Consider the following 20,857-nt stretch of genomic DNA (forward strand, 5'->3'; position numbering starts at 1 on the left):
TTTATGTTGAGTTATTGAAACGGCAACTGCAATATACCACATGTGAGAGGTCTGAGTTTCAGGGTGATGATCAGTGACACATTGGTATTTTCTCCACGACAATGCCAGAAGTGATAGAGGAATGTGGAAGACTATTGGTGGAAAAGGGGATCTTGTTCCACCATTCCTATTCACCAGATTTGGCTCCGTTCTATCATTTTATATTTTCTAACCTCAGGTTTTCACTCAAAGGTTCGTACTTTCTGAAGTAACGCGCGATCAAGAAAGCGACAACACGAGATTTCAACAGCATTGCGCAGAAAACGGAAAGGAATTCTTCCGCGCACTGACGACCAGAACGCAACAATGTATGGATGCAGAAGAATAGTATTGTGAATGATCCAAGTTAAGAAAATAACTTTGTTTTCTCTTTTTTCTACAACCCTCGTCTTGAGTTTAACTTACCATACTATATATATGCAGATATTAGCTGAATATCGAAAGGCAACAAATCTATAAAGACATTCGCACTTCGATCACCGAAATAGACATCTAAAGTACAACTTCCTCTTTCACATCCAAAAGTATTTAGAATGAAGTTTTCTTCATTTATTGAACATAAATAAGTCTTCAGGAAATCAGTTGTTGGAACTGATACATAAAAACCCAACAGGACAACACTTTGGTTTTTTCAAGACATAAAATCGTCCTGAAAAATTTACTATATACCCAATATGAAATTTTTCTGGCTGTAAGAATTAAAATAAGCACTGAGTCTCAAAATATGAAACGTTTTCCACAGAAGACACAACCTAAACTATTACGCCATCCTATTGATTTTGTTGAAGGCAAGTGATATTTTGTCACGTTGAAGCCATTTTCGACGAAATACAGGAAAACAATACAAAATATGGTCGCAACTGAATTGGACACTATATACACGTTGACAAAGGTTGTGAAAATCATCACACAAGACATAATCGGGACATTACTTGTTGAAGAAATTGTATTACGATATTGATCTTTTTCTTGTATTCAGCTGGATCAACATTCCGTCCATTATGCTAGAAAACTTCACAATTCAGTAAAAATATATGATATGGAATTAAATTACGCCTAAGTTTCAACCATAGCAACATTGAAATTGTGTAAAGTGTTAACAAAGCTCTTCAGAACTCTCTTTTCTTGTTTCAGGGAATCAATCGCAATGACCAAAATTAATATCACACATGACTATCGCCGGACACATGACGATCGCCCTAACTAGATCTATAAAACCAGGCACGTTTTTAATGCACAGACCAAACCAAGGACCTTACCGGATTGCAAATTAAATATAACGCCTCAGCTGGGTCATTCCATGTGAAATCACCTAGAGCCCTCTGCTTCAATGTTTCTGATTCTCTTTATTTTCTTCATACATAGATACCAATGAAAGTATGCTAATTAATACTTTCGAATTTTTTGGATGAGAAATGGGCCGGGGAGAATTTTTTTTTAAAATGTGAATTTTGCCTCAATGTCACTTTTTGACACTCAGCATCATGGACCTAAAATTACCATAACTTTCCTATTTTTTAAGTGATTGGGGTCATCCAGATGTCAAATGAATTAATTTCTTCCCGGCCCATTTTTCATCCAAAAATCGGAAAAAAATAATTTAGCATAATTCGATTGGTATTTATGTATGAAAACATTTTGAAGAGAATATGAGACGTTGAAGCACGGTCATGTTTTAAAATTAGTTGATTTGACGTGGAATGACCCAGCTACAAGCAGAATGGTATTTCTAGATAGAAAATGCTGCAAAACAACACTTACTAGAAAGAGGTAACGACACTAACGCACTAACGACAAAAGAGATACTTTAAGAAAAGACATGCAGACAAAATTTCTGCTCTTACAAAAAGTGTTTGTTTGCTTTCCCTCTGAAAAAATGATTACCGGAAGGTTGGTGTAAAAGATATAATAGACTTGCAATACTAATTGTTAAATTAATGTGAAGCTTGTAACTGCCTGATTCCTTTAAAAATACAATTCACAAGAATTGTTTAAAATCTTTTTTCATGAAAGCACGCAAGAATAAGAAGAAAACAATAAGGAAAATAGAAAATAAAAGAAAGATAAACAACTTATGCAGATAGTCATTTTAGGTTTCGGAAACGCGTGCCAAGCAATCGTATCTTATAAACAAGAGAATACACAAAAGAAATACAAAGATAGACAAAACATCAGTTATCTGTAAACTTCTCTTTACGAACAAAGTCCTTCATAGCTCAGAAGACAAGAAGGAACTCATTTTCTTCCTATCAATGATACAATTAACAAAAGTTGCCAAATATTAATGCACTCACGATTAGCCAGTAAACATTTAACAATTGAACAGAATAAGTTATTATTGATTCTTTGTAGCTAAGCGAGTAATGGCAACTTTACACCAATTCAATTCAATTTATTAGATGGTAAAGTAAACACTTTTCTCTTTCTTATAGGAATAATTAGATTGTACGGTGAACGATTACAATTTATTCAGCGGTTATTCTATTTACTGAATTACTCACTCTTCTAATTCAGTTTAAAATCCCTTGTCGTCACGAATTCTGTCGTGGAACTTGAAGCTTAAAATATATAAAACAATAATCATGCCTGTTGTTATGCATGGTTACAAAACATGGTTGTTTGCTCTGAGGGTAGAACCTAAACTGAAATTATTTGAGAACAAGATTCTGAGACGAATATTCGGACCCAGGAGAAACGGGAATAAGGAATGGCGGAAATTTCATAACTAGGAATTACATAACTTATACGGTTTACCAAACATTGTTAGGGTTAACAAATTTAGGAGACTCAGGCGTGGAGTGCATGTAGCCAGGAAAGAAGAAAGTATACTCGTTTTCAAAGTCTTAACTGAAACACCAATCGGTAAACGACCATTAGGAAGACATAGGCGCAGTTGGGAGGAAAAATTAAGATGGATCTTACAGAAATACGAATATAAAGTGGAAACTGGATCTAGTTGGCTAAGGATAGATGTCAGAGAAGAGCTTCTGCGAAGGCAGCATCGAACCTCCGGGTTCGATAGGCCATAGAGTTAGTAAGTTATCGACTAAAGAAGCTAATAAACTTATTTTCCAACAATTTTGACTGTCTCTTGTTAAATTAAATCATATGATTGTTATGAGGGAACGGAATTCATAGCTTACATATTCCATCTGGAATTGTCGACAGTATACTTAAAAAATGAATCTTGTTACGACTATGAAGCACTTATTTTCCTGCTGCATGAGAAAGAAAAAGACGTTCATTAACATACTGAAAGACATTATACTGTGCGATTTGCAAACAGGGCTCTCAAAAACGCCGAAGCGTATAATTGCGTTCCCTGGTAGTTTCCACGTATTTTCTTCTTCATAAATGTAGTCGCTTATTGAGTATAAATAAAATTCTGCTTTTTGTTAAAGTTAGTTTTATCTAGAAACCTGTAGTCAAAATCCTAATTACAAGATTATAGAGAATGGTCAGAAACTATTTGAACAAACCTCGGAAGATGATTCCCAACACCGAAACCAACATACGGATTACTTGCCAGGTTATAGTAAATCCCTAATTATTTTGGGGAATACCTTGCACACATCTTCAGGAGGTTTGAAACGTACATTTTCCAATTGAACAGGTCTGACTTCGAGTGTCATGTTCTAAGCCTCAGTCTCTCCATTGCGTTGTTTTTGAATTACAACCCCCTGAAATCCATTTTCTCACTCTCTCGGCACCTTGTATCGCCGAAAACATCCTTCACTAACCAAATTTCTACTGGACGTTCTTTTTGCTGGTTTCGATGAGGCCACGAGGTAACTGAATTCTTTCATGATAGCAGGATATTCGTTTTTAGTGACAGAAGTCGTGTTCTCTATTCTATTGCAGAACAATTTTTATAGGGGGAGTTTGGCTATGATCATATAAATAGAGGTTCTGACAAACTAGTCCTATAGTAATTGTTGCGGAAGTACCTTAGGATTCTGAAACACGGATATTTGAATAGGGCACATATTAGTTCCTAAGTTAAGTCTTGACCCGCCTACGGTAGATCCCATAGTCTTGGAGCTATGGATCTTTAGTGTTGAATTTTTCATGTTTTCGGCAGCATACAACTCCGAAACGAAGCGTTTGTGCACGCAGGATGGTCTATACTTTTTGTCTTATTATAGTGTCAGAAATCACCCCCCAAACGTTGTCAGTGTTGTTTTGTAACATCGTGTATATATTCTCTTGTGATACTGATCTTCGAAATACACTTTTAAATATTTTGTTTCCTTTAATGTGCAACAAGTTGAAAGTTGTTGATTTTATCGTGATCTGGCCAAATTACTTCGTTGTTAAGGTTCACGTTAAATCAAAAACAATCAACCTACATTACCTCTCAGAATTTCAAATCTGGAGGGACGTTTGCAACAAAAACGTAAAGTTTTCTGAATGATATATCGTTGATTAAAACAGTAAAATCGTATCGTGTAGTGGCTTGTACATAGTTTTTTCCTACTGTGACTTCAGAAAACTGTGCAAATTAAAGATGACTAAAGTGGTTTTATTCTCGTTTACTTACGTTGCCATCCAACTTTCTTTGTCCCATGAGCATATAGAAGCTGATCCAGAACTTGCGTGTTCCTTTCCTAGCTCGTTCGATTCGGTCTCGTACGCTACTGAATCATAATAATAATCCTTCAGTAATGTTAGAGACGCAAACACTGCGGAACCAACTGCAGATAAACAGATGAATAGCCAGAATAATCTGAAACAATATAACATTCAAGTTACATACTATAGCTAATAAACGTAAAAACGATATGCATTCATTTTCTGAGAATGTTAAATAACTTAATATGATCCATGGTTGTTCAAGACGCAAAGTCATGGTCAGCTTACCAGCACAGCTCTTTCTTCGGCAAATAGATATACCTTTATGCGGTAGTTTATATTTAGGACGTTTAATGGAAACTAGATTGAAGTCTACTTCTGGCCATTTCGGAGATAGATAAAATCTAGGATCTTTACTTAGAAGTAAGTTAGTGCTTGAAAGGTTCATATCTAGGTATTGCCCTCTAAGAATGTAATAAAAGAGGTTTTTGTTCCCCATGTACTAAACGGGGCGTTTAAGCGTTTTTTCTCACTATTTTGGTAACTGCAATTAAAATTTTGTTGCTCCGAACTCTCCATATGTAAAGTGAATTGTCCATAACGGACATCCTTACATTAGAAAAATATTTATTTCGACAAAAATATGTTTTGTTATCGGAGAGAACTCTCCAATTTACGTAGAAGTTTAGGTATGGACAGAGACAGGTTTCTTTTATTTCCAGCGTTTCATTAGCCTGTTAATAACGAAGACTAATTATTATGAGCTCGTACAGAAGACTCATAAAATACAAAGGACATTTTGATAAACATTGCTTAAGTTGATAAGGTTGTGTAGTGAACGGTACTGTAGCATTAAAACGATATGCTCTCATTACCCGAGGTATAAATATTTTTGGATGCCTTACACGTTTCTTAGGTTTTAATCATATTCTTTAATGTTAATGATTTTTTGGTTAAGGAATCAAATTTTCCAAAATTTGTTTCAAAATTAGTTTTGTTTTGTGTAAAATATTTAATTTTAGAAAATCCATATATTTAATAATTTAATAGAATATTAAAATTTTGCATATTTTACTTACTAAAGAAATATTTCAATTATTTAATGTTTAATTCATTATAAAATTATTTTCTTAAAATTAACAAAATTATTGTATGAAAAGCTTTAAAATATATATTTTCATATTTTTAACATTTTGATAGACAAGCTGGATAGACATCCATATATGGAATAACAATGGTTTTCATGATTTGTCACCTTCGTTTGAAAATCGACAGTCCTAGAGAAATAGAAATAGAAATAGAAGTAGAGTGTTCGTTTTCTTATGACTTTTATGTCCAAATAGTGTGCAGGAGAAAATTACGACATTCAAACTAATGACAGTACATTTGTTACTTGTAACTTTGAAAAAGATAACGGTGATTCTTTGAAGTTATTTCATAGTCAGGCAGATGCAGTTGTGTAGTTAGTGCATTTTTTAATAAAAAATACAAAGCAACTTTGTACTACATAAGCCAACAATAAGGAATAGCGGACATCTTACAGCTTTACCTTCACTTGTACATAGTCCCTTCGAGCAAACTGAATTATTGCCTTCACGAAAAGAGAATCTATTTTGACAGTAAATATGTCAGGGATTTATATCTCGCCTTTTATACTTAAATGAAAACAAAAAATGTAGACCAACAATCAAACGGAATTCTAACATAAAATGAAACTGTTTGCCGATTAATTTTACAATAGTAAGAATTCTGTGCAATCAATAGTTTTCGCATTAACAATTGCAAGAAAAATATATATTTAATCTGAATTTTTACTTCTCAGTGTTAGTGACTTTGAAACTGTGTTAGATATCGTGCCCAGAGTACTCTTCTCTTCGTTTCACAAGAAATGAATATGTGTTGGTGAAGGAATACAGATAAAATTAAAAAGAACAATATCAACCTACTTTAACAAAAGCACGAAAAGTAGAAATTAATAACAAAAGATCTAAAATCAAAATATATTATTAATAATAACGGAGTGCTTAAATATAGATAATAATGAATTACTATTATGTATAAAAAGTTTAAGTATATGCCAAGTAAAACAAAAACTTCAACTGTTTTATAGATAATAGTAATAGATTAGTTTCTTCATTTATGTGTTGTCTTACTAATATTATTTTTTTGGTTTTTATTATTTTCAACTTTTTTTTAGCATTTTAAAAATTAATTAATATTGCTTTTTTAAATAGAGAACATATTATCTTCAGGTTTTTAGTGTGCATTAAGTCCTTTTGAAGTAATTGTTGAAGCTTTATGATATTTTCTATTAAGTTTTATTTTTTTCAATTCTTCATTACTCGGTGGTTTAGTTAGATGCCTAAACTAAAGGTATTATACTAATGTCTTATGAAGTGGGTCAGACTAGAATCTTGCTTATCCATGTATAAATTATTCGGACTATGCGTTACGAAGTTATACATGAACATACTGTGCATACGATACTAACATTATTATATGTTGAACAGTTTCTTGGTCTAATTTCAAAGATTCTAATTGGGCCCTGATAAAATCTATTGGAACCTGGGGAAAATTACACTCTTTGAATCTGAAATATAATAATCAAAATCTGAACTTCTAGGCTTGAACATACACACAAACAAGTCAGTTAATTACAGTATTAACATTGTTAGCTTTCAAAGTTTTCATAGTCTCGCTCTACAGATCCTTACGGAGTCAGGGTAGGTCATTAACTGTCCAGGCATGGGTAGGTAATTAACTTTCCTCAATGAAGTTACTTGTTTGCTTGTAACCGTTTATTTTTAGAATGGTTGGTAGCCATCCATGTTTGTTCATATAGCTTGATAAGTTGTCATCCTAGGCAATATTGCCAGAAAACATACAGATGGTGATCAGAAAAATGGAAACACCTGTAGTTCGCAACACGTCAGATGTATGGGTTGTGCACCCGCAGCGCCGGACCGCTGGTGGTGTTGTGTTAGGTCGGTCTGCATACTACGTCAGGCGCAGAGGAACAGCAGTGTCTAGTGGCTGGAGCAGACGGAGGTAGTGTAAAATGGGAGACCTCTCAGATTTTCAAAGAGGGAAAATTGTTGGTGCGCGGTTATGTGGAGTGAGTGTGACGGCAGTGGCTACTGTGTTAGGTTTGTCGCGTGGGACAGTGTCGAAGGTGATGACGGCCTACACAACACACGGGAAAATCACATCGGGGAAGCGGAAGAGTGGGCGGAAGAAAATCATGAGTGACAGGTCACGCCGGGTATTAAAACGCATTGTCACGCAGAACTGTCGTGCCACTGCGGAGCAAGTGACGAAGGAACTCAATCAGCACCTCCCCCACCTTGTTTCGACAATCACAGTCCGCCGCGAATTACATGACATGAACTTACGGGGTCGTGTTGCACGGGCCAAACCGCTCATCAGGGACCATAACGCTTTCGCACTCCGCAAATGGTGCCGCGACCATGCAACTTGAACCGTTGAGGACTGGAAACGTGTGAAATGGTCGGATGAGTCATCCTTCACCCTATTCCCAACCACGGGCAGTGTTTATGTGTGGAGAACGCCCAAAGAAGCTTATGATCTGGAGTGTCTCCGCCCAACTGTGAAACATGGCGGCGGCTCGGTGATGCTGTGGACCGCCATATTATGTTTTCATTAGATCCTGTGGTCACACTTAGCGGACGAATCACTGCCAACGATTATGTCGCAATTTTAGGAGACCACTTGCATCCTATGGTCCGGATGTTGTTCCCGGACAATGACGCCATCTTCGAGGATGATAATTCACCCATTTACAAGTTCAACATCTCCCCTGGCCCGCGCAATCCCCAGATCTGAACATAATTGAACGTCTGTGGTTCGTCTTGGAAACACGACTCCGGCGACGATTTCCACCTCCATCCTCTCTCACAGAACTGTTCGATGGCCTGCACGAGGAATGGTGTAAAATTCCACTTGCTACCATTCACGACCTCTATGCCTCCATCGCACGTCGCGTCAAGGCTATTCTGAAGGCGAAAGGTGGCCCGACACCATATTAATCTGGTAAGTTGCAATTTCCATCAGATGTTTCCATTTTTCTGATCACCATCTGTATGTTATTTTATAGTACAACGCACCCTATCAATTAACATTCCAATTATTCCACTAAAACATCCAGAAGTGACTTCTTAACTTTTCTCTTGTCTCGAAGAAATTCTACACGTTCGAATGTTTCTAGAATTCGTGAGGTCAAACGTGGAATCCCCATCTCACGGTTTAAATCTCAAAAATATCTACAAGGACAGCCTTGTTTGATGTGTATTTCATTTCATTGATACTTATGATACATATGTTCTGACGCTCGAAATTCCGGAATGAGCGAATTTACGGCTATCTAGTAGCTCAGAATACTTTAACTAGATTCTTATAAACTTCACTTGAGACCAGAACTTATCAATAGTCTTTCAAACCAAAATAAAGAGGATTAAAATCGTTGCACCATTACTGAATTTATGTTCGACGAAACACAAAATTAACTATGAACAATGTCAGCCAGTAACAGGCGGGAGTTCCATGAACAGGCTTGATGCTATCGACCACTTAGCTACCAAATGCTTACATTGCGCGTAAGGTTGAGTAATAATTGGAATGCATGAATTTTTTCGAGGGATAAGAAGTTATCCAATGACATGCTTTTTACGACCAAATTTTAGTGACAATATTATTATATAATTTTCTGGTAAAGAAAAAACAAGTTTAAAAAATGTTTGGGAATCATAAATTTTTTCGAGTTATCGATTACAGGGAATTTTAGTTAGCTACTTTATATAATATAGTTTAGCTAGCTATAGTTTAGTTACCTTTGAAGTACAAATATTTGCCCTGAAAAATTTAAGTAACCTACAGCTTCTCGATATTTGCCGAGAAAATGTTTAATGTACAACAAAATAACTACACTGTCCTAAAAGAAACATGCAACATCACTTACAGGACCGAATAGTTAATTTAATTGAAATTCCAAGTTTCATCTATTGACTTTGTGTATGTACACATGTTCTTCAACTGCGCTCAACCGGAAATGGAAGATTTATTACCAAGTACCACTTTGGTAGTATTTCGTAAGATAGATTTTTCCGGAAAGATAGGATATAGCATTATTACTGTATGCCTATTATAATTTGAACTAATTTTAAATACCATACGATCTCTTCTTACAGTTACCTGCAAGTATATCATGCCTACGGTGTGAATTTGTATGAAGAACAAACAAACAAACATTATTAAGTAGTTTAAGATCATATATATAAAAACAAACATAAATACAAATATATAGTCTTCGATAAAATACAGTAACATACGGTCTATAAAGCTTGGATAAAGAAATTCATACCTCAATGTCAGCATTTGTTTCTAGTTATACATCAATGAATATATAAAACATCTTAATAATAAACGTACCGCGTTTCTTTATAAATAGGTCTGAAAATTAAGAAAACATATTCGAGATGTTAAAGAATGTTCCATACAGTAACATGAGAAAGCTATCACCTAGGAGGGTTTTAGAAGTGATAGTCAAATTTACCTAACTGACAAGTGGAGTCTAGTGTTTCCAACAAAATTCACACCATGTAGAGAAGAAGCGGATCCATACTCTCGTATTGAGGAACAAATGGTTCTGTAGAATTTCTTCACGAATTGAACTACTGCATCAAACACTCTACAACAACAAATACTTAATTAACCTAAGTTTACATAACACATCCTATTGAATAGTTTTCATATACATTCATCTGGAAACAGTAAACATTTAGTAAATCATTGAACGTTTTCTGCTACACTATCTTTCTCAAAACTTTCGGGAGATATATATACACTATTTTTCCTTCAATATTTTATTTTTAGATTTTTCTTTCGACTTCTAGTTATATATTGTATAAGTCTGTAAACAATAACGTACGGTCAAAAATAGTTAAGTCACATATTTGTTAATATTTCAGAATAGTATTTAACGGAGATTTCGTTTAATAAGTACTTGTTTGAATATATTTTTATGTAAACGTACAGTTACATAAACAATCGATCTAACTCCTTTAGAACCGAGCATATATACATTTTCAATGTGACATAACAAATATTATGAATTATGTTTCAGTAGTAGAATGCTTGTTTCTTGTACGTATGGTCCCTGGTTCTATCCTAACTATCCCAAAACTGATTTGTGGACTAAATACACAGTGTGGTTGAGTATTTACATAATTCCTTCTTACTTTTCTCATGCCATTATTTCATCCATGATTATAATCGTAAACATCACTCTTAGCCTCAGATAATATACCTTGGACGTTAAATAAAAAGATACTAACAATGTAAATAACCTTGATGAATTGCAATTATTTGATTCTGAACTTGGCATTTCAAATACACGATAATACGTTCTACAAGTTAATTGGTAAGAGCTCCTTCAGATATGGAGCAGAGGAAGCAGAAAGAACATAAAGACCATTTTACGAAGCTGCAAAGCATGCAAGTGGAAATTTTATTTAATGCTGTGTTAGGTTGAATGTTTTAACAACTTGAAACGCAATATTTTTCATTATATTTTGATAAATGTAATTATATATTAATATTCTCACCAATGATGACACGCAAAATTTGCTAAGATTACGTTCACTATATTTCCAGGATATAAAACGTGCCATGTGTGAGAGAGAATGTCATGGTTCACCATTCATAAATCGGAGGAAATATAAGACTCATGAGAAATAAAACTTGGACATAAGATGAACAGCGAGGCAAATACGTCAGTTGTCGCCCGGGGCAAGAACTCGCCTTAGCGACCCCCTGACCAATCAAACCGAAACCCTCCCCAAATATTTTTCCAATTTTGAGTCTTCCGATCCGTCACCCGGGGCACAAGCCCCGTTTGCCACGACTAGTTACGTCACTGTAGATGAAATATGTGCCATATTGCCTTATTCGTATGACTAAAGGAGCTGACCTTTAGGAGCTGAGTGAGGGTCAGAAAAAGGTGGATTTTTTTCTATGAAAATTGTATATAATTAGTGGGCAATTATATAATGTATATGAAAGAAAAATTACAAATGAGACAAGTTTCATCAGTCGTAATCAGCAGCTTGTTTATGAAAGCTAAATTCAATTTTAATTAGTATCACTATATCGCTCAAAATTTGAATATTGAAACTTCGAAATTAAAATAAGAGATAGGAAACAATAGGTTCATGTGATACACTTTTATTTTAAACTGAAAATTAGTACAGCGTCTGGTGTAACCAGAATTTATTAAACTACTTTCAAATTCAACTTAAAATGCCAAATATTTAATTTGAAAACGTAAGATCAAACGCTTATCGCTTATGACACTCTAAAAATTATTGTTCAGTTCACTTTTGTTTTGTTATCGTTCCTTCATAAAATGTTACTACGACAAGGATATTAAATGAAACAAAGCTATCAGAAACCACAGTACTACTACTCAACAGTACTACTACCACAGTACATTTTCTCTACTTAACATGCTAACATGCTTCCTATTACTGTGCAAGTATTTAAGACATGATACATAGTGCAATACGAAATCTACTTTTAAATTCGACTTCAGTCATTGTTTTAATATTATTTGCACTCATTCGTTACACGTTGTAGAACTAAAAAGTTTTGCCTCCAAACAAGATTTCACTTTCTAAAGATCACCCTATATAATCAGATGTGAAAAACTTACCTGGCCAAGAGATTTTTCCTAATTTCTCGGTATGTCCATGTGTTTTGTCTCGTTATGTATAAACTCACATGATTTAATACCACCCTGCTTTCTGGATATATTCTAGCTTTCATACGCATCAACTGCCTCCTGCGCTCACATGTGGAATTTGATAGTTGTATTTCCATTTCTTTTTTCTTGGGCTTTCGACAATTAAGTAAAATGGCATGCAATGTAAAAAAGTAGACCAGCTCAATTATGGAGATCAGACTGCATCCAAAGAAAAGTCCTCCAACGCCTCCAAACGATACTGAAAATAAAATGAATAAAATTAATCTATAAACTATGATTATTCTTTAAGAGTTCAAGCCCATTCCACGATGTAACCGGCTTGGAGCTTAAGCAATGTCTTGAAGCAAACACAATATTCATAGAGTGAGTCTCAACTTTCGATAGTTCGTTCCCTTATTGGTTTAGAAATTTGAAACTGAAAGCATTATAGCTATGCCGAATACATAGAAAAAATATAAAATATATTATGATTTATTTTCATTAAAGCACGCGTTTGTCTCCCATTCGTGCTTTCTGATTTTTTCCATTTTTCAGAGTATCATTACATGTCAGTGAAACTGGTCCCACCCACATCGGCACTAATTTTAAAACATATGTCAAAAATTAGTGCCCAATTAGTGCTGAAGAACTGTCATGTTAAAAAAAATTGTACCGTTACACAGACTTCAAGAAACAAAAAAGATTCTGGGTGGGGCTAGGATCACGCTAGCCCCACCCACTCAACCGATTGAGATGAAACCTATACAGAATGTTAGTGTTCAATTAGTGCTGTCGATACCACATAAAAAGAAAATCAGTGACATTATCAGAAGGCCAAATATATTCGAAAATCTAATATGGCGGCATCATCAAAGAAAACAATCGATCCTCATTTTTATGATACTATACATAGCACTAATTTTCTTTCTATGCGGTATCGTCAGCACTAATTTAGCACTAATTTTTGTCTTAGTTTACAAAATTAGTGCTGTTACACAAACGACAAAAACGGCTCTAATATTTCCGTTATTGCTGCCAAATTAACACTGTCCTCAAAGATGTTTTTACTTGTAGCACCCACATTAATAAAGCACGAACGGTAGGTGGTGGTGCACTAGCAATGCACTAACAATTGCTCTAGAAGGGATTACCAGTGCATTTGATTTTGGTGTAAATTTGAGGCAATGAAATTGCTACCGTTCGTATTAAGGGTTACTCACCTTTAAACATAATAGACACATCAGTGATCAGAACTGCGTTGACTTACTACCATAATCGTTACGTGCACATCAACAGATAAGAAAATTCCGCCCAATCACACTTTACTATACGGTAAGCAAACTCACGATACTGGCAGTTACTTGAGTTATTAGGCTTGGTGCAAAGATACTGTCAGACGTGACGTGTTGGGGCACGTTAAGACAGTGTATTTTTTATTTTCCTTACTTACTACAATCGTCCAACTATCATCGAATGACACAAGCCGTGCCCTTGAATCCAACTTACGGGGATTATGCAACCACACAATAAAGCAAAGAGTAGAACGTCAGTTAGGAATAGCAAAAGTATAACGTTTATTACATATAGACGTCTGAACGCGAACGAGTAGTTCACGTCAAAAACACAATACAGCCTCAATGACTGTGTGATCTTTATCGATAGAATGACTTACTGGTTTACACTTTCAGTTGCTATTTTCACCATGCATTTGGATAAACTGCAAATAATAATACAACGTAAACTAGTATTTCGATTATCACTCTTCCCCTTTTCTCTTTAATAATTGAATACTTATAATCTTTCACTGAAGAGCTGAAATACCGTTCAATTATACACTTATTCTCTTATTATTATTGCTTTTTCTTAACACTAGTGATGATTACACTGTACCGCTGCACAAACTTCTGTTCCACGTAATTGTTACGAAGATGATGTGTGATTAATCTGATGAACACAAGTATAAAATTATAGTTCACTCTTATTCCAAGATTCAGACAACATTAACTTTTATAGCCTTGGATTCCACTGACAATAGGATTAGCATTTCTGCGTAGCGCAAAATCATATCATTCTCCGGATGATCAACCAGCAAGTACTACTTTTATTTTTTTCTCCTCTCCTACACGCACACTGCGTGGACTTACAGACAAAAGAAAACAGTTTGGGTATGATACGCGTCTGGTGATTGGTTAAAGAATGACGGAAGTAAAGAATCTTGACGAATGACAACAGCGCTTAGTCTTTTGCATCCTGAGAAGCGGATATTGTCATCGGCATGCTGGGTAAAGAAATACACACTCTCTTCCTGCGCAGCAAAAATCATAGTTGCAAACCGCAGACAAGAGTCACTATCAAATTTCTCTCCTGGTAATAGGTCGATAGCAAAATCTTCCATATGAATTTCTTATGGAGTTTCGTGACATGTAATTAGCCATATCTACGTCAATAGTTTAGCATTTACGAAACTATGTTTGCTTTCTAGAAGCACTAACTATGCATGAACGAATAACACTTACTTTCCGTTAGTGGTTAAAATGGGAGCCAAATCACGCTAGCCCCAAATGTTTTTCGACTTGTAGACCCTACGCTAATGGAGCACTAATAGTTGTTATCGGTGCACTAGGAAGCACTAACGAATGACACTAAGTTTTTCGTTAGTACTTGAAGTGGCAGGGGCAGCGTGAACTCGGCGCCACAAAGGTTTTTATTTGTAGCTCCTATAGTAATAATGCACTAACGATAGACGTTAATGCACTAAGAAACATTAACGATGCACTAGCGATTGACACTAGATTTATCGTTAGTGTGTTAGGTGGAGGTTAAGTTCAGAGGCGTCGTTAGTGTTACAAGTGAAGGTGTTACAAGGAAAACCCTAATTGCAGTGGGCAATTTCTCGCTGTTAAAGATATTTCAACCACTAACGAAAAAATTAGTGCAGTTCATTAGCGCATGGTTCTTGCTTCTTAATGCACCAACATCTAACGTTAGTACTCATTTGTATAGGTGCAACAAGTAAAAAACTTTTGGAAATAGTATTGACTTAGGCCCTACTTTAAGCACTTAGGAAAAAATTAGTGTGTTTCGTTAGTACATCGTTAGTACAAAAAAGTTTCGTTATAAGAAATTTATGAGGAATTGCCCAATACATTAAATTTCGGCCACATTTAAAAACACTCATGACCTTTTCTAGTGCAATCGTTAGATCGTTAGTGCAGTGTTAGTACTTGTTAGTTGTAACGACCCTTTCCTCCTAGTCACGCCACACGAATCCAAATCGAGAGTCTTAACTAAAAAAAATAATTATAATTCAACAATCGATTTAAACTCGAGTAGCAAACCCGAAAGAAGAGTCTTGGTCGAACAGACACATAAACCCAAAGCAGCTGCACCAGACTGGACGGATTGATATTCCTTGTGAATATGTTATTGGCGAACACAAATAAATAGGATATACAGATAATCATAAATAATGGAACAACCAGATTTCAAATTTTCAATAACAAATTTTATTTCAAAGCGTTGGTTGTGCATATATACTAATACGTTAGATTAATATAAATGCGCAAAGCAATAATAACAACAGAAGTAAATTTTTAAAAAAAATATATATATGTAAATATATATATATATATATATATATATATATATATATATATATATATATATATATATATATATACCGCGTAGTAATACGTAAGAGATCCAATTCAAAATATATACTTATAATTTGATTCGAATGTATTGACTATCAATTTAATTGCACTAACTAACAATAATCTCGGTATCTCAATTCGAATCTAAATTCGCTTGAATAATACAAAGTCGAAAAATAAATTTATTCAAAGTAATTAAAAATTTAATAATAATAATAATATAAATCTGAAGTTAATCAGTCTCGACAATCTGCTTTCCATTCAAATATACTATTCAAAAGATTTCTTTCATAAATATTAAGTGAAAGTTCAATGTTAACTAGAAACTCTATCATTCAATAACTTTTGTCACTGACTGTACAATAATTATTAATTGGTGACATCAAGAAATAACACAATTAATCTTATGAAATTCTTTCGAATCAAAATCTTATTCATATTACAATACTTTTTACTAAAATTGAACCTAGTCCTATTTGTATTGACCGTGACTGTACATATTCGAAATTAATATTTGATAAATACGTAATATTTTTAATCCCACAATTGCTAATCTTTATGATGTTCAAAATATCACACACTTTACCTTCAGAAGTAAATTCTCTTTGGAAAATTTTACTCTTAAGTGCTCGATATAGAATCTCAATGGAAATCATTCATCAATAGTGAATGTAATATGCACGTATAAACGAGTCAAAATTACGCTGTAAAGACATAAACATATCCACAAGGAAAAATTTCGAACTTTTTAATATTCTTTAGAATTATTCGGATCTAAACTCCCGGATTATCATTCCACCAATTTCTAAATTACAATCTGGGGAGGATTTAACTAGAAGATGTAACAGATCCCTACTGTGACAATTTAATACAAATGTAAATAGCGTCCTAACCAAAGCGGAAACGACCTTAACCACAACCAAACTGGAATTGCTAACAAAGTGACCCATATACTACTTAAAACAAAAATTCACTCACCCAAATTTTCCGTCTTCTTTTTACCTTGTCTCGTGGTGTTAAAGTAATGGAATTGGCTTCGTTGACTGACCGAGATGAAACTCGAAGCGAATAAACATATTGGTCAAACGGCACTTTTGTCTAGAACCTTTTTCAAAGACTCTCGCCAAAAATTCAAACTAAACTTAGTTTCGGCGTACAAACGGTTACTTGCTATAGCAGTTGAGCTTATTAAGGTAAAAGCTTCCTGCATTACAAAACCAAAGCAAGTAACTATTGTTCTCAGATCTTTTCTTTTTCTTTTCGCAGATTATTGTCCCACAAAAAAAAAAAAAAAAAATGCAGAATTCGTCCTTTGGGGCTAAAATGCACCACAAACTAACCAGACAACTAAGGTTATAGTAATCAAAACGATTACACTGGTTATTAGAACAAACTCGCAACATATAAACGGGCACAAGTTGACCTACTTTGGTCCCCCGCTCACTTCCTGCCTCGGCTTCAATACTCCTGTAATTTCTCTGCTTAAAAAGAAAAGAAGCATAATAGAAATACTAGCTTCTGAGAAACTGTGATTATATTCATATCATTAAGCACTTTTTTCCACACTTTTCACTCCTTTTGCCGTTATGCCCAATACATTCATTGCCCCAGTTCAACTTCACTGTTAAACTCAGACACAAACAACGACACCATGCAAAGACTGGTACACGTTTCGTTCCACAACCGTCACCACACATACAATCATGAGCTAACAATCCATGCTGGCTGACAAACTACAGCTATGAATTCACGATTCATCCAGGCTAAAAAAACTACGAGAGTTCACGATCTGTCCCGGCTGAAATATAACAAGAGAGTATATGGGCAGAAGGCAATCACATACCGCGAAGCTATGAACCATCACGTGACGCGCTAACAAATATGAATGTTTTCCACTTCAACTCTAATATTCGCGCACTCGTACTCTTTCTTTTTACTTTAAAAAAAAACTAACAGAAAAAGATACAAAGAATAAATGTATATACAGGTTAAATTTGACTTGTTTTAAACAACCTTATGACATAATATAATTATTTTCCTTTTTTTTCTTTTTACAATCCTTTGCTTCTTGTTAGTCGTCATCAACATGGAACGAGTCCATTGAGTCGCGAGCCGGGGGGTGTCCTCAAGGCGACTCGTTACATAGTGCACCAACCCCTAACGTTAGTGCTTCATTAGTGTAGTTGCTAAAAGTAAAATATCTTTGGAAGTCGGCTTAAACTTCCCCTACTTCAAGCACTAAGGAAAAAAATAATGTCATTTGTTAGTTCTTTTAGAAAACACTAACAGCCTGTATACAATTTGATATTTCTGAAGTTGGTCCCCACCAAAAACTTGAACAAATACCAAAATATGGTACCAATAACGTTAATGCTTAGTGTGTTTAAGTGCCTTAAGGATGCACTAACGATTTGTCATTAAGCCCATGTTTCTACGTCATTTTGAATGGAATTTGATTTTTCTGGTTAGCCCCCACCAAAAATCTTCAATAACTCGTAAACTGTGATAGCACGAACGTTAGTGCGTTTAAGTGCACTGCCTTTAACCCCATGCTTCTACGTCAATTTGTAGGGATTTTGGTATTTCTGAAGTTGCCCCCACCAAAACTCTTGAATAAATCCCAATATATGGTAATACTAACGCTATTTCTTAGTGCGTTTAAGTGCACTAACGATACACTAATGATTACCATTAACCAAATGTTTCTACGTCAAATTATATGGAATTTGATATTTCTGAAGCTACCCCACCACCAAAAATATTCAATAAATCACAAAATATGATAGCACTAACTTTAGTGCTTCGTGCGTTTAAGTGCATTAACGATGCTCTAACGACTACCTTAACTGCATGTTTCTACGTCAATTTGTATGGAATTTGATATTTCTGAAGTTCGCCCCCTCACCAAAAATATTCAATTACTTGTAAACTCAGATAGCATTATGCTTTGTGCTTTGTGTGTTTAAGTGCACTAACGATGTGTAACGTTTAGTGTAATTTGGAAGAGATTGGGGGCCAACTTCAAGCACGTTAGTGGCCTCAGCACTAGTATTCTTTCTATGTCTGAATTTGGCCCCCATCATCCAAACGTCGCACATCGTTACTGCATCGAAAGTGCACGTTAGTGCAATCACAATTTACGAGATATTGAAGATTTTTGATGGGGGGCTATGCTGAGACAATTTCACCAAACTTATTACATTTTAGTGCATCATTAATGCACTAAACGCACTAAGCGCTAACGTTAGTGATGTCAGAGTTTACTAGTTGTTGAAGATTTTTGGTGGGGGCCAACTTCAAAAATATCAAATTCCGTACAAATTGATGAAGAAATACCAGGTTAACTGCAATCGTTAGTGCGTAACCTTAGTGCTACCATATTTTGGGATTTAATCAAAATCTTTGATGGGGGCCAACTTCAGAAATATCTAATTCCATATAAATTGACGTAAAAATTTGGGGTTATAGGCAATCCTTAGTGCAACGTTAGTACGCTTAAACGCTTTAAGCACTAACGTTAGTGGTATCAGAGTTTACGAGTTATTGGAGATTTTTGGTTGGGGGACATCTTCAGAAATATTCATATCTATATAAATTGACGTAGAAACATGGGGTTAACATCAATCGTTAGAACATCGTTAGTGCACTTAAACTCACTAAGCATTAACGTTACTGCTATCATTATTTGGGATTTATTTAAGATCTTTGATGGGGCCAACTTCAGAAATATCAAATTTCATTCAAACTGACATCGAAATATTGAGTTAACGCCAATCTTTAGTCCATCGTTAGTGCATTTACACGCACTAAGCACGAACATTAGTGACACCATATTTTGTGATTTATTGAAGATTTTTATTGGGGGGGGGCAACTTCAGAAATATCAAGTTCCCTATAAACTGTTAGTGTTTAATGGAAGCACTATCAATATACTAATGAATATCACTATTTTTCGTTAGTGTTTGATGTCGGGGCACGTTCAAGCAGACCTCCAAAGATATTTTATTTTTAGCAACTATACGAATGAAGCACTAGCGTCAGTGGTTGCTGCACTAAGAAGTACTAATGATGCACTAACGATTGCACTAGAAGATATAATTAGTGCTTTTGAATTTGGCAGAAATTTGGCGCAATGAAAAATTCACCATAAATTTCTTATCTGTGTTTCCTGACATGTAATTGGCCATAATTACACTAACAGTGAAGCAGTAACAAAATTGTTTATGTTTACTTATACCACTAAAGATGCACTAAGAAATCGTACTAATATTTTCGTTAGTGCTTGAAGTGGGGGCGCGAAGTTCACGCTCGCCCTATACTAACGAAACACTAACATTAGGTGTTGGTGAACTAAAAACTAAAAATGCACTAACGATTTCTTTAGAAGAGATTATTAGTGCATTTGAATTTGGCGGAAATTGATACAATGAAAAATTCTCCATAAATTTCATATGTGAATTTCGTGATATGTAATTGGCCATAACTACACTAATAGTCTAACATTATTGGAACTGTTAGTTATTTTATTGAAGCACTAACGATGGCATTAACTTTTTAGTTAGTACTTGAAGTGATAGCACCAAGTTCACCCTAACATCCAAAAGTATTTTATTTGTAGCACCTATACTAATAAAGCATTAACGTCAGTTGTTGGTGCTGCACTACGAAGCACTTCCAATTCACTAACAATTGCACTAGTAGAGGTAATTAGTGCTTTCGAATGTGATGGGATTTGGCGCAATGAACAACTCCCCATGTATTTCATATGAGAGTTTCGTGACATTCCGCTTCAAGCAATAAAGGAAACATTAGTGCGTTTTTTGCGGTTTGTGTAATA

Source organism: Thermobia domestica, chromosome 5 (genome assembly GCF_964235325.1).
Source record: "Thermobia domestica chromosome 5, izTheDome1.hap1.1, whole genome shotgun sequence".
Classification (NCBI taxonomy): Eukaryota; Metazoa; Arthropoda; class Insecta; order Zygentoma; family Lepismatidae; genus Thermobia; species Thermobia domestica.